The sequence below is a fragment of the Acomys russatus genome, chromosome 2 (assembly GCF_903995435.1).
Source record: "Acomys russatus chromosome 2, mAcoRus1.1, whole genome shotgun sequence".
NCBI classification, from domain to species: domain Eukaryota; kingdom Metazoa; phylum Chordata; class Mammalia; order Rodentia; family Muridae; genus Acomys; species Acomys russatus.
The window spans coordinates 26,659,830-26,674,685 of record NC_067138.1 but is presented as its reverse complement, the minus strand read 5'-3'; the positions used below and the strand labels follow the sequence as shown (position 1 = coordinate 26,674,685).

The window sequence follows — 14,856 nt, the reverse complement described above, 5'->3', positions numbered from 1 at the left end:
TCTGTATAGGGAGCATACGTCCAGTCTGTGCATGGTCCTTGGTGAGTGCTTTAGTCTCTGCAAGCCCCTCTGGGGCCTGGTTAGAGTGACAGTATGTGCTGGTGAGGATGTGGAGAAAGAAGAACACTCATCTATTGCTGCTGGGAGTGCAAACTTGTACATCCACTTTGGAAATCAATATTGGGCTTTATCAGAAAATGTGTAAAACCTCTCCCCCAAGAGCCAACTATGCCACTTCTGTGTCTATACCCAAAAGATCTCTACAATACAACAAAGACACTTGTTCAACTATGTTCATAGCAGCTTTATTTGTAGTAGCCAGAATCTAGAAACAACCTAGATGTCCCTCAACCAATGCAAATGTAGAACATTTACATAATGGAATACTACTCAGCTGTTAAAAACAAAGAAATCATGAAATTTGCAGGCAAATAGAAGAAACTGAAGAAGGTCATCCTGTGTGAGGTAACACAGACCTAGAAAACACATATGGTACATAATCACTTATGAGCAGATTTTAGCCATATAGTGTAGGATAACCACACTACCATTCACAGACCAAAAGAAAATAAATAACAAGGTGCATACAAGGGAGGATTCTTAAGTCTCACTAAGAAGGGGAAATATAATAGACAGCAAAAGTAGTTGAAGAGAGGAAACAAGGTAGGAGAGAGAGTGCAGAGAGAAATAAGGGTGGAGACCAGACCTAAAGAGAGTAGGAGTGAGTGGACAGAGGGCCTACAGAGAGAAAAGGAACTGTGGGAGGGAGCATCTCTGTGTCAAGATGGAGACCTAGACAGGGTAGACTTCTGGGAGAATAAAGGGATAACTCTAGCTGAAACTCCTGGTAGTGGGAGTCATGGAAGTTGAAAAGGACACCTTCTAACAAGACAGGACTCCTAACAGAGGGAGAGAAACACCAACCAACCCACAAAAACTTCCACTAAAAATTTTTCCTGCCTACAAGATGTGCCAGGATAAAGATAGAACAGAGAGTGAGGGAATGTCCATCCAATGCCTGGTTCAATCTGAAACGCAACCCATGGGAGAGAACCAATCCCTGACACTATTAAAAATACTTGCTATGCTTGCAAACAGGAGCCTAGTATAGTTGTTCTCTGAGAGGCTACACCCACCAGTGATCCAAAGAGATGTCGAGACTCATAGCCAAACATTGGGAGAAGCAAAAGGAATCACCTGCTAGCTAAGCCTTCAGGCATACTTGTGAGGGATTGTGTTAATTCAGGTGAAGAACAACCACCCTAACTGTGAATGATACCATTTCACAAGGGGGATCCTGGACTGAATGAAAAAGGAAAAAAGAACTAAATAATAGTACCCAATTCCTTCTGCTCCCTGAGTATCAATGCAATGCGACAACTTCTTCAAGCTCTGCTTTGACTTCCCTAATATGATAGATATTTTTGAAAAGTGTATTAGGGTTATTTATTGTTTAAGTAAACCATCAAGATGATAAAGCTAGTTGGAGAGGAAAGGGTTTATTCAGCTTATACTTCCACAGAATCGTTCATATTTAAAAGAAATTAGGACAGGAACTCAAACAGGACAGGTCCTTGGAGGAAGGAGCTGATGCAGAGGTCATAAAGGATGCTGATTACTGGCTTACCCTTCATGGCTTGATCATCCTGCATTCTTGTAGAAACCCAGAACCACCAGATCAGGGATTACACTACCAGCAAGGAGATGGGTTATGCCCATTAATTGTTTAAAAAGAAAAGGCATTATGGCTGGCTCTCATTAAGGCATTATTCTTCAGTTGAGGTTCCCTCTTTTCAGGTGACTGTAGTTTGTTTGTCAAGTTGACATAAAGACTAGCCAGTACAACTGACCTTTTGTCAACTTGACATATAAACACATCACTATTAAGCTACAACTTTCCTTTCTTATTCATACTGAAGATCTCATATTAAAAACATAACTTTAAAAGTTTCACAGACTTTAAAAATTCAAACTTTAAAATTTCAGTCTCTTTGAAATATCCAATCTCTCTAAAAGCCCAAAATGTCTTTTAGAAGTTCAAAATTATTTGTGGGATCCTTTAGAAATCAAAATTAAGTTACATGCCTTTTCAAGAGGGAAGAACCAGGGCACAGACACAATCTGAACCAAGCAAACCAAATTCCAACGTATAAATAACTCAATCTAATTATCTAGTATTCATTCACGATCCTCAAGGCTCCTCCAAGGAGCTTGAGTCATTTCTCAGCTCTCCTCTCTACAGCATGCACATTTTGTCTTCTAGGCTCTCGGTAGCTCTACTCCTATGATTCTGAAGTTCTTGGTGGTCATTGTATGGTGCTGAAATCTCAAATATCCTGGGGTCTTGGCCTGCAGTTTCACTAATAACCTCTCATACATTTTCTTCAATATGTCAAGCCTCAACTTCTTTGCTTGACACGTCCAGACCTGGGCCTTCAACTGCCACTAAGGATGCACCTTCACCAGTAGCCTCTTCTGTTCTCTCACAGTGCCAAGCCTCAGCTTCTCTCTTCTTCTCTTCATGCCTTTAAAACCAGTATAACCTATGTGACTCTTACACTATCAAGTTGGACTTCCAGCACAAGGTGCACCTTTGGCCTCTTCTGGAACAAGCTGGTGTGTGCTGATCCTTAGAAAACACTTTTCCAGAAGATTTCACCTCAATGATTCTGGTCTCTTTGTAATCATCACTCATCTTTTAGCTCCAATTAACAAGAATCAATGATTCCAGTAATGTGTAAAGGTTTCACTTTAATGTTGCTCGTCTCTGGTTAATTACAGATGTCTCTTCAGCCCCAGCTGACCCAAAGGACAGAATCTCAACTCAAAATAGTGAATGGCCATGAAAGACTTTAAACTTCCCTCTGAAACTTCACAAGTTAGGCCACAATCTTCTGCAGTACGCTCAACATTCCTGTTTTCCAAGCTCCCACAAAACATGCCACTGAGCCCTCATTACTCAATAGTATTTCCTGCCCAAAGCTCTAAGTTCTTCCACAATCCTTCTGAAAACATGGTCAGGTCTGCCACAGCAAAACCCCATTTTGCTGGTACCAACTTGTCTTATTAGGGTTTTTATTGCTTTGACAAAACACCATGATCTAAAAGCTATTTGTGGAGGAAAGGGTTTATTCTGATTACACTTCCACAACACTCTTCATCAGTGAAAGTCAGGACAGGAAGTCAAACAGGGCAGGAACCTGGGGTCAGGAATTGATGCAGAGTCCATACAGGAGTGTTCCTTGTGGGCTTGCTTCCTTTGCTTTGGTCAACTTGATTTCTTATAGAACCCAAGACCACCAGTCCAGGGATGTACCACCACCCACAATGGGCTGGGCCTTCCATCATCAATCACTAATTAAGAAAATGCCTTACAGCCACAACTTACAGAGGTATTTTCTCAACTGAGATTCCCTCCTTCCAGGTGACTCCAGTTTATATATCAAGTTGACATAAGACTAGCCAGCACAAACTGTGAGACAAAATAAACCATTTCTCCATTAAGATGCTTTTATCAGAGTATTTTATCACAACATCAGGAAAAGCATTAAAACATTAGTAGTTTTTTTGCTTGTTCACTAATTGAATAAGTTGATATCTTGTATTTGTTCGACTGTATATCTTTGTAATAACTACTTAAGCTTGCCAAAATCTGACATATCACAAAAGCTATATAACAATGTATCTCAAAATTGCTGTGTAAATCTGGCATGTGTTTTGAAATAGAAGAGAAAAATAATAGAAAATTTAAAAATAATATGCATTTTTTTGTTTGAGTGACAGGTATAGAAAGCTATGGTATGTGGTGGGGGTTTAGAGTGAATATTAAGAACGGATCCGTGTGTGTGTGTGTGTGTGTGTGTGTGTGTGCATGTGCACACGCATGTGCCCACATGCACGTGACCATATGTGCATCATTTTGGAGATTCTGAAAACTTTGGGAGGTGTGATATTCCTGGAGAAAATAAGTCACCAAGGTGGGTGCTTGGAGGTTGGCCATAAAGTAAATATATATTTTGTTCCACATGATCTACTATCATAATATTTTACCCAAAGAAGTAGAAAATTACTGTAGACTGAATCTTCTGAAACTCTGAGACAAAGGGAATATTTCTTGCTTTAAGTTGTTCTTGTCAAGTCACAGCAACACAAAAGTAACTAACATAAATATATACTTTGCTTCCATGGTAATTTTAGAAATTTATTAGTGTTAAAATACCTATATATTATTTGAATTTTTATGTTACACAAATAACTTTTTATACATATATATGTGCAAAAGATAAATATGTGCACATGTGTGTGTATAAATAGAATATGTGGAAGTATAAAGATAGAGAGGTACACTGCTTTGCACATCTGAATTACAGAAATATTAGCAATATAACCTTTCTATTCACAGCTCCTTGTCTTCTTTTTCTTGGGGTTTTCACTAGAAAGGACCAGAAGAAGGATAGGGGGAAAGCTTGTTCCAGAACAAAACTAGTATAGGTCAAGTTTTTTGGGACACATATGTTAAGATGGAATATTCAGTGTAAGTTATAGCTGGAATAAGCTCTGTGAAAAGAAGGGGAAATATGGGGATGGTGGTAGTGAGGTAGACCCAGGGAGGCCTTGGACAACTAGAATTGATTGTCAGCATTGAGTAGATTTGGAGTCCCTGGCTTGACCTTTGGGCTCTGTCCACATGTGGAATGCCATGCATGGAAAGAACATGACTTCTGGCAGGCTGCTCCCTCTGCGTCATTGAGTTGCCGTGGGATCTGTCTGCTATCTACTAGTCACAGCTAAGAATCACATTCTTCCTTCAAGACAAGTCTTTACTATTATCTTGCTTCCATCAGTGGTCCCTTAGCAAAAAAAAAAAAAAGCTTAAAAAAAGAGCAACTCTGAATTGCTGAGTCACAATGTGGTGAGCCTGGACAAAGTGTACCCTGAGAGTAACCTGAATTAATCAAATTCAATCATTTTTGAGAGATAAAATTAGATATTATCAAGGGTGAAGCAGATGTTCAATACAACATGTTTTAAAGAAATAGTGGGAGAAGGTTAATGTACTTCCTGTTTGTGTTCATCAACCCTTCACACATGTGATACACTGAATTGATGATCCTGGCTCTTTGTTCATAATATTTTTTTGTAGATGTTCAGGTCTTTTCATAAAATATGCAGGGTATAATGTACTTTGTTGGTAAACTGTCATGTGCTTTTTCAGCTCATTGAGAAGCTTGCTCTGAAAGCAATATTTGACACTCCATTTCAGACCCAAGCATGTTTGTCTCAACATGTCCTTCAAAGTCCCTGTGTGTAGATGGACTGGTTACTCTAGCTCTGCAACAGGAAGAAAATTATCAAAAGTACAGACTAATAGTAAAAATTGTGCTCCTGAAGAAAGCTAGAAGGTGAACCATTTGTGACAGAGATTAGTATTGTTTATCTTGGGATATAAATGTGCCATAGTGGGAATATGAAACTGGCATCTCAGCAATGGCAAACTCATCCATGTAGAGAAGCTCAGCTAGTGACTAAAACTGACTGCTTCAATCTCCTCAGTCAGTTTCTATCTGATGTTATGAGTGCTCAATTTGATGCTGCTATCTATACACTTTTGTTTGTATGTTTGTACTTAGAAGACTCATCTTAACACAGCTCCAAGCAGAAATCTCTCAATCAATCAGGAATTTCAGCTAGCTATCTCTACGGGGCTTACATAGTGGACTCTGTTGGATGTTGGTAGACTCTCAGTTTGATTATGTTGCCTTTTGTTTTCTCTTTCAGTTGTACCTTTCTATTCTTCTCTGCTGAATGTTTTGAGCACCTCACTTAATAATTCTTTCCTATATATCAACTGTATCTATCATCTGTTATCACCTATTTATCTATCTATCTATCTATCTATCTATCTATCTCTACCTGTCAATTATATATTTATCATCTATATATTTCAATCTATGTATCATCTATCTATATTCTATCTATGTACCATCTATTTATTATCTATGTGTATCTATCTATGTATTACCCTATCATCATCTTTCCATGTATCTATCTATCATCTATATATCCATCTTCTATCTATCTATCTGTCTATCTGTCTATCTATCTATCTAATCTATTCATCTGTCATCTATATATCTATGTATCATCTATCAATCTTCTATCTGTCTGTCTGTCTGTAGGTATGTATGATACATCTATCTACCTATAATCTATCAACTATCAGCATCTAGCTACACATCTACCTATGTATCTATCATCTATCTATCTATATATCATCTACCTAGCTATAAATCATCTATCCATTTATCTAACTACCTACCTATCTATTTCTGACTACTTATTCTTCTACTTTTGTTTACTTGGTATATGCTTCATAAGTTCAGTCATTCAAAACTGAAAGTAAGACTTCTTGCCATAATTTTCTGGGCAACTTAGAGTACAAGATGTACTTCTAACAACTCTTGACTGTAACTTGAGCAATTGAAGGAGATGGGGACCATGGTTTGGCTATTCCCAACTATACTTTAGGGAACCTCCAAAGTGTCTGCTTACTTTCTCTGAGCAGGACAGAACTTTGTTTTCCCAAAAGATGGTTATAGTAAAACTGCTTTACAATATCAATTGTCAGGATACTCTTTGGCTGACTTGTAGATGTAAGTTTAAGTTATTCAAGTAAAAATCTGGTGAAGTTGTGGTGAATGCTATATAATAAGATGCAGTGTAGTAAGCCACTTAGTTGGGGCTTTTGGCTATTTAGTAGTGGTAACTGGAAAGAGACTATCAGACTGGACATACTGTCATATATAACACCAGTGTTGGTGTTTGTGACTTGTCATTTCCCATTTTTGTTTCTATTGAGTAATACATGTTATTGATTTCTTAGAGCTCTTTGTATACTATGAGTTGGCTTTGCATCTTGTAACAATATACACAATTTTAAATGATACAATGTATTAATTTTCTATTGTTGTGATAAAACACTATGACCAAGGCAACTTATAGAAGACAGAGGTTTTTTGTGTTTGTGGTTCCAAGGGCATAAGTGTCATTATGGCAGACGATCATGTCAGCAAATGGCAAGAAGAGATGAAAGCTCAAACCTCAAGCAGGAAACAAAGAGAATTAGCCAGAAATGTTGCTCTTTTAAACACTCAAAGCCTTCCTCCAGTGACTCACTTCCTCTAACAAGGCCACACCTCCTGACATAGATATTGTTCTATGGCTGTGATAAAACACTATGATAAATTAACAAAAGGAAGCATTTAGTTAGGTGCTTGCTTAGAGTTTCAAAGGGTTCATCCATTATCATCATAGTGAAGATGGTGGCAGCAGGCATGAAACTCACGCAAAAACTGAGTGCTAACATCTGGCCCATTTGAAGGAGGCAGGGAGAGTGAGACTAGGTCTGGTATAAAATTCTGAAACCCCAACCCCACCTACCAGTTACACACCTCCTCCAACACTTCCTAATCTTTCCCATACAGTTACGCCAACTAAGACCAAGAATTCAAATATATGAGCCTATGGACGCCATTCGCATTCAAACCACCACACTTCTCAGGCATCCTTAAACAATGCTAACAAGTACAACACTCCCAATCTAATTTTTAAAAATAATTCTTAAAAATAATTTGGACCAAATTACTCTCTTTGTTTATATCAAATATAATTTCTTATTGTGTGCTGGAGCATCTTCTGGGTATATTCCAAGGAGTGGAATAGCTGGGTCTTGAGGAAGCCCTATTCCCATTTTTCTGAGATAGCACCAGATAGATTTCCAAAGTGGCTGTACTAGTTTTCATTCCCACCAGCAATGAAGGAATGTTCCTCTCTCCCCACATCCTCACCAGCATGTGGTATCACTTGAGTTTTTGATCTTAGCCATTCTGATGGGTGTAAGATGGAGTCTCAGAGTTGTTTTGATTTGCATTTCCCTGATGACTAAGGAGGTTGAGCATTTCTTTAAGTGCCATTTGATATTCCTCTGTTGAGAATTCTCTGTTTAGTTCCAAGCCCCATTTCTCAATTGGTTTATTTGGTTTGGTGGTGTTTAGCTTCTTGAGTTCTTTATATATTTTGGATATTAGACCTCCAGCACACAATAAGAAAATTTGCTCAACCATGTTCATAGCAGCCTTATCCATAATAGCCAGATCATGGAAACAGCCTAAGTGTCCCTCAGTAGAAGAATGGATAAAGAAACTGTGGTACATATACACTATGGAATACTACTCAGCTATTAAAAACAAGGAATTCCCGAAATTTGTGGATAAATGGATTGAGCTAGAAATGATCATAATGAGTGAGTTAACCCAGAAGCAGAAAGACTTAAATGGTAAATACTCACTTATAGCTGCATACTAGCCCAAGGGGCATGTCCCACGAAAGCCTTCACTTACCAGGAAACTGGGACAGAGGGGAGGACATCCTACTGGGACTCTAGATGAGAGAAGCATGGGAGAATGGCAAAGGAGAAGGATCCAGAGGGTCCTAGAAACCTACAAGTAGAACATTATGATAGGCAGATTTGGGCCCAGGGGTCCCGCTCAAACTAAGGCACCAGCCAAGGACAATACAGGCGGTAAACTTTAAACCCCTACCCAGATCTAGCCAATGGTCAGAACATTCTCCACAGTTGAGTGCAGAGTGCGATAGGACTTTCTCACATACTCTGGTGCCTCACATTTGACCATGTCCCCTGGAGGGGGAGACCTGGTAGCACTCAGAGGAAGGACAGCAGGTTACTGAGAAGAGACTTGATACCCTATGAGCATATACAGGGGGAGGTAATCCCCCTCAGGAACAGTCATAGGGGAGGGGAATAAGGGGAAAAGGGGAGGGAGGGAAGAATGGGAGGACACAAGGGATGGGATAACCATTGAGATGTAACAAGAATAAATTAATAATAAAAAATATAATTTCTTTAACTATGCACTGTACTTTTATGACAAAGCTTGAACAACATGTTAAGTCTTAAATACCTTGGCAAAAGAGAACCTCAAAGAAAATCAAGCAGTTTTTCAACCTTTTTAGGACACTTTCAATTTTTCTATCTTGTCAATTTTCTGGGCAGCAGTATTGTGACCACATAAATGTGGGTCTAAGCTGGTTCACAAAAGCAAGGAAAAGTATAGTTTGTGTCAAGAAAAGCAAGACTAAGGAGCCTTGGAACCACCCAGAATATTTTACCCCTTTATGTTTTCACTCCTAATTGACAAAACATGCAGAGCATCTGAGCCTCATAAGGCACCTTCCTTCAGACTTTGACCATGCTGACCGAGTGCTCATTATTCCTTTATTTTTAGAGAGATTTTCTAACTAGGATAGAAAAGGAAATCACAGAAACTTTTGTCCATAGGTTCCAGCAGTATTTCCTGGTGTTGAATACTCTCAGGAAGTTTTAGCACTATGCACAACCTTGTTCTGACTGGGGAAGATTCTAATGCAAGCTCAAAAGGCAGAAGAGGAAGGCCACATACACTGCAGAGGTCGAAATATCAGCCACACATGGTCTAACATGGCAAGAAGGTGATCATTATCTTTAGCCTATACCATGTTGTACTGCTAAGCTTAAGTTACTTGCCAATTAATTTTACATTAAGATAATACACCTTTTTATATTGGAAACCATTACTGATTATGACAAGACCAAATTCCAGTAGCACAGAGACCATGTCACATGACAACCGAGAATTTAACACTGTTGCCTTCTTCGGTGGTATAGAACTCATCTGTTTCTACCTAGACAAGCATTTGCATCATTTTGGGAGACCTGGAATGCACTTTAGTATGAGACTAGAGACCAGAATAAAAGAGTGAAAATAAGATCCAGTCAATACTTACACTGCTCAGGAAAAGCTGCAGTAGAACTCAGTAAAATCACGAACATGTTCTCTAGTAGTTTTGCACTTAGTCAAGCATGATTCTAACACCTGTCATGTCAATATACAGTTTCACTGACTATTTACCAAATGCATTTGCCAAATACTCTCATTGACACCAAGAAATATGAGGTTATCTCAGAGCCAGGCATCACAGCCAGTCTTCTCTTTGCATAGATGTCTATCTAAGTTTGGCATCCATGGCTTTTCTCAGCATTCACTGGAACTTTCTAAGTACCAGTAAAAAATGCTAGCTGTTTTGTACTACTCTAAATGTCAAGAAAAATTTAAGAACACTTCTAATCTAAAGTACCATAAGTGAAAACTTAAAAAACCTTCAGGGTGTTCCTTGTACAGAGTTCTTGGATGCTTGGGGCCACCCTATGATGGGGGAAACATGTAGGTTCTCGGAGAGGAGCACTTGGGAAGATAAGTAAATATTTTTGCTCTGGCCACTATCTAGTCCTGTCCTTTAGTGGTCTTATTTGCATTTAGCTAAAGTGTTTACTTCTGCATGCTAGACATATAGTTGTCAGCAATGCAAGCTCCACATATTTTTGTGTCTTCAGAAAACCCAAGAAGTCCTCAATGAGACTTAGAAGCATTATTTTTATGACATGGTTCTCATAAATGTGAAATATAAAAGGCTGAAGGAAGATAACATCCAAACACTTTCATGTTTTGCTTTGATGACAACTAGCTTACTATAAGAAAATTAAAATGAGAATTTTAGGTAGTTTATTATACTGTTTAAAATCATTTCTATTAAAAGGGAATACGTTGCTTTGAAGCCTGAGTGTGTAAATTGATTGTTCATACTTGTGAAAATCATGGTGTTGTTATTTGATTTTCAGTTTTGTTATGCTTTATTAAAAAGAGCAGAAAAGATCGTCACAAATACCAGAAATTCAGTTCTGTTTTCATTTTCTTTGTGATTTATTTCTGTCTTGCAATTACTCTATTTATATCATCAAAAAAATTGTCAAAGGAAAAGTAGTATTCAATTTCCCATGTAGGCAAGTGGTGTGAAATGCCAAAAACAAATGAATCTGTGGGAGTCAGCTGTATATTTAAGTTTGACATCTCTATTAATTTATTAGTAACTTTGATAAAATAGTATTAAGCCTGTTAATTAAAATGTGAAGAATATTTGACCAAGTTAAGAGCAGTTGTAATGCAAAGCTGCCAAGGATTTCTAGGAATATTCAAGAAAAGAGGGAAAATTAAAAAGTGAAGGAATAGTATAAACCTACACCCTCACTGGTCATAACATCCCAAAATAATATTAAAGAAATAAAATTTTTCAATAAAATGGGAAAATTGCATTATAAATTTTCCTAGTGCTCTTTACCTAAACAATAAAAGTTAGGATCTCTTATTCTAGAACTGAATATAATTTTTAAAAAATAGTTATCTTTTATTTTTGATGACACCCATGCTACAGATGCTGTCATGAAAACCTTAGGGAATTATTGCTGAGTGACAGTGGACATTAAATCCTTTGTTGTTGTTATTTGTTTTGGTTTTTGTTTTTGAGATAAAGTTTCTTTGTGTAGGTCTGGCTGTCCTGGAACTCCCTCTGAACACCAGGCTGGTTTTAAACTCTCTGCCTACCTCTGCTGGAATAAAGTTGTATGCTACCACTGCCAGGCTGACATTGAACTTTTTGTAGGGGGTGGCTAATTGGAATGTTATGGCCATATTATAATGCAAAATGCATTTATTCCAACTTCAAAAGTCCCCATAGTCTTTCTGTCTCGATGCTGTTTAAAAGTTCAAAGTCTCATCTGAGACTCAAGGCAATCTCTTAATTTTAACCCCTATCAAATAAAAAAGCAAATTACATCCTTCCAACATACCATGACACAGAATACACATTTCCAGGAATATAGTGAGGAACTACTAGACCAAAACAAGTCGGAAACACAACAAGACAAACCCAAAGTCCAATAGCTGTAAGTAGAATGTCAAAGGGCTTAGATGGCTATTGCTTTCCAGCTTTGCTGACTGCATAACACTTGTCTCCTGGGCTGGTTCAACTCCTCATCTGCAGCTTTCCTTGATAGATATCCCACAGCTCTGGCATTGCCCACATTTTGGGGTTTCCAAGGTAATCCAGGCTTCACTTTCACAGCTTCATGCAGTGACATTTCCAGGTTTATGCAGGGATTCTCCTTAAACATAAAGAAAAATTACACAACTCCTTTAATCCTGTATCCTTCATGACTGTAAAGCTAGAACCACATGCTGGATGCAGCTGCCAAGTTCTGTTCCCTGCTTCAGATGGGACCTTATTTCCTCTTTTAATTATATCAGCCTAAGCTTTGACTTCTTGTTGGTTATTTATTTATTTATTTACTTACTTACTTTACAGCCTGCTTGCAGCTTCTCCCTCCTCTCTTTCCAGTTTACCCTAATGACCTCCTACCCCTACCCCCTTTCTTTCTTCTCAGAGAAGGGTCTGGGGACATAAGTACTAGCCTACCTTGGCACATCAAGTCACAGCAGGACTAAGCACATCCTCTTCCACTGAAGCCAAACCAGGCATCCAAGCTATGGGAAAGGGATCCAAAGGAAGGCAACAAAGTCAGAGACAGCCCCTACTCCAATTGTTAGGGGACCCACATGATGACCAAGCTGCACATCTGCTATATATATGTAGGTGGCCTAGGTCCAGCCCATGAATGCTCTTTGGTTGATGGTTCAGTCTCTGTGAGCCCCCTTGAGGCCAAATTAGTTGACTCTGTATGTCTTTTTGTAGTGTCCTTAACCCCTCCAACTCACTCAATCCTTTCTCTCACTCTTCCACAAGACTCTGCCTATTGTTTGGCTGTGGGTCTCTGCATCTGTTTCCATCAGCTGCTGCTTAAAGCCTCTCAGAAGACAACTTTTTAGGAACAGATAATACTTTTTAGGCCTTTTCTGTTTATAATTTACAGGATTAGCTGGTTGCCCCGAGGCCACCACTCCATTTATTCTATCTCTCCTTATATCTTTCAGAATAAACCATGGCACCAACATTAAGTTTCCTGGTGTTCTTTTTCTTCTCAAACTGTACTTGTTATCCTGCTTGCTCATTTTTGTTGTAGACCTGGGTAAGAGCGATCACTAATAACTATGTGACACAATCAATACAAAGTTGTCTTAAAATATCTTCAATTTAACCTCAGCAGATTCTTAGAATGAGGACAAAAATTAACAACATTCTTTGGCAAAATATCAGAAGAATGGTCACTTGCCCAGTTGTCAATACTGTTCCTCTCTGAAACATCTTGAAATGGTCCTCTAAGAACCCACAATATTCTCAACATTATTGTGTTCCATGATCCTACCTTGATTGCTTACTACACTCCACTTACAGCATTCACCCTCTTTCCTCATCCTAAATTTTAATGCCTTCTAGCTTCCTCAAAACAGACAAACAAACAAACAGCATGGTCAGGCCTGGCACCGTCATAGTCCTCTCCCTGGTGCCAACTTCTATCTTAGTCATTTTTTGATTACTGTGAAGAGACACCATGGCAAAAGTTACTTATAAAAGAGAGCATTTAGTTTAGCTTGGGGCTCACAGTTCTAAGAGTTAGAGACCATGACCATTATGGTGGCAGGCAGCAGGCAGCAGGCAGCAGGCAGCAGGCAGCAGGCAGCAGGCAGCAGGCAGCAGGCAGCAGGCAGGCAGGCATGGCACTGGAGAAGGAGATGGAAGCTTACATCTGATTCACAAGCACAAGGCCACAAAGTGAGTGTAAGCTAACTGGGAATGGAGTAGGATTTTGCAACCTCAAAGCCCAGCCCTATTAACAAACCCCCTCCAACAAGGGCACATCTCTTGTCCTTTCTAAGAAGTTTCACTAACTAGAGACTAAGCATTCAAATATATGAGCCTATGGGTGCCATTATCATTGATACCACCCCATCTGGAAGTAGAAGCCCATAACCATCTCTGAGGTATGTCTTAATCATTCCCCAAGTGCCTTTATTTCTCTTAGTGCATGGGCTCAAATATATGTAAAAGATCCATTTTTTTTACAAACTGTTACTCTGATTCTGAAATTCTTTTCTACAGTGAAGAAAAAAAAAATCTGGTGTCACTTGAGTGAGGATCTCTAAAAGCTACAGAAGCTCCTCATGCTAGTGGAGACAGTTCTGAGGTGTCTCTTCTACTGCACCATTGCTGACAATTAATAGGGTAAAGCCCATAAAAAAATATACTTAAATGAATCTTTCAACAAGGAATTAGAGTTTATAAAATACATGTGTAATAGTTGGGAACTTTTGGGGATACATAAAGGACATCCTGATAGAGTCAATGGGTTCAACCAGTGTATTTCATTAGAAAGAAAGTTACAGAGAAATCCCTGAAGCAAAGAAGGGCCAACATCAGATACCATGCAAGCATAAAGAACTGTGTGCTTTTAGATGGCTACAGAACAAGAGAATAAGAGTCGGGTAGGGCTACAGTTGACTTGTCTGCTCCTGCTGCAGAGTACTGATCTCTTTCCAGTCCTGGGGCTTCATCATGAACAAATAAAGCCATCTAAATGCCACCAAGCAGAGTGTTCATGGAGCACCTACCACTGACATCCTAAGATCATTGAGAGATGGTCAGTCTTACTGGGTCCAGCACTTAAGTGCCTAAGTTCTTTCTGTCTCCTCATTGATCCTCCTCAGAGAAGGTAACTGCTAGGAGGGAAATAAAAATGAGTCCCCTTTTCTGGCATCTGCCCTATCCATGCCAGCTGAGGCTGCCAGAAGAAAGACACCTAAGTGCCTGCCATGGCCACACTAACTGTGGTGGTCAGAAGAAAGGCACCTAAGCATCTGCCAAGAGTGCCACTATGATGGACAAATGTATGATGGAGAGATGGGAAAAGCAGAATACATGGTGGAGAGATGGAAGAGAAAGCAAATCCAAGGGGTTCATATATTGTGGAGAAAGGAGTAACTGGAGCAGGCAGATATGAGAAGGCCATGG

At 39.0% G+C, this 14,856-nt stretch overlaps 1 protein-coding gene across 2 annotated transcripts in view; it reads left to right on the top strand.

The window, feature by feature from the left end:
• The first annotated feature begins 995 nt into the window (after positions 1 to 995).
• The window catches only part of Rb1cc1 (RB1 inducible coiled-coil 1), a 543,496-nt gene continuing 529,635 nt past the window's right edge, over positions 996 to 14,856 (top strand). For both annotated transcript variants that reach the window (XM_051159385.1, XM_051159381.1), the window contains exon 1: positions 996 to 1,001. The gene's annotated coding sequence lies outside the window, so the exon portion shown is untranslated. The remainder of the gene's footprint in view (positions 1,002 to 14,856) is intronic.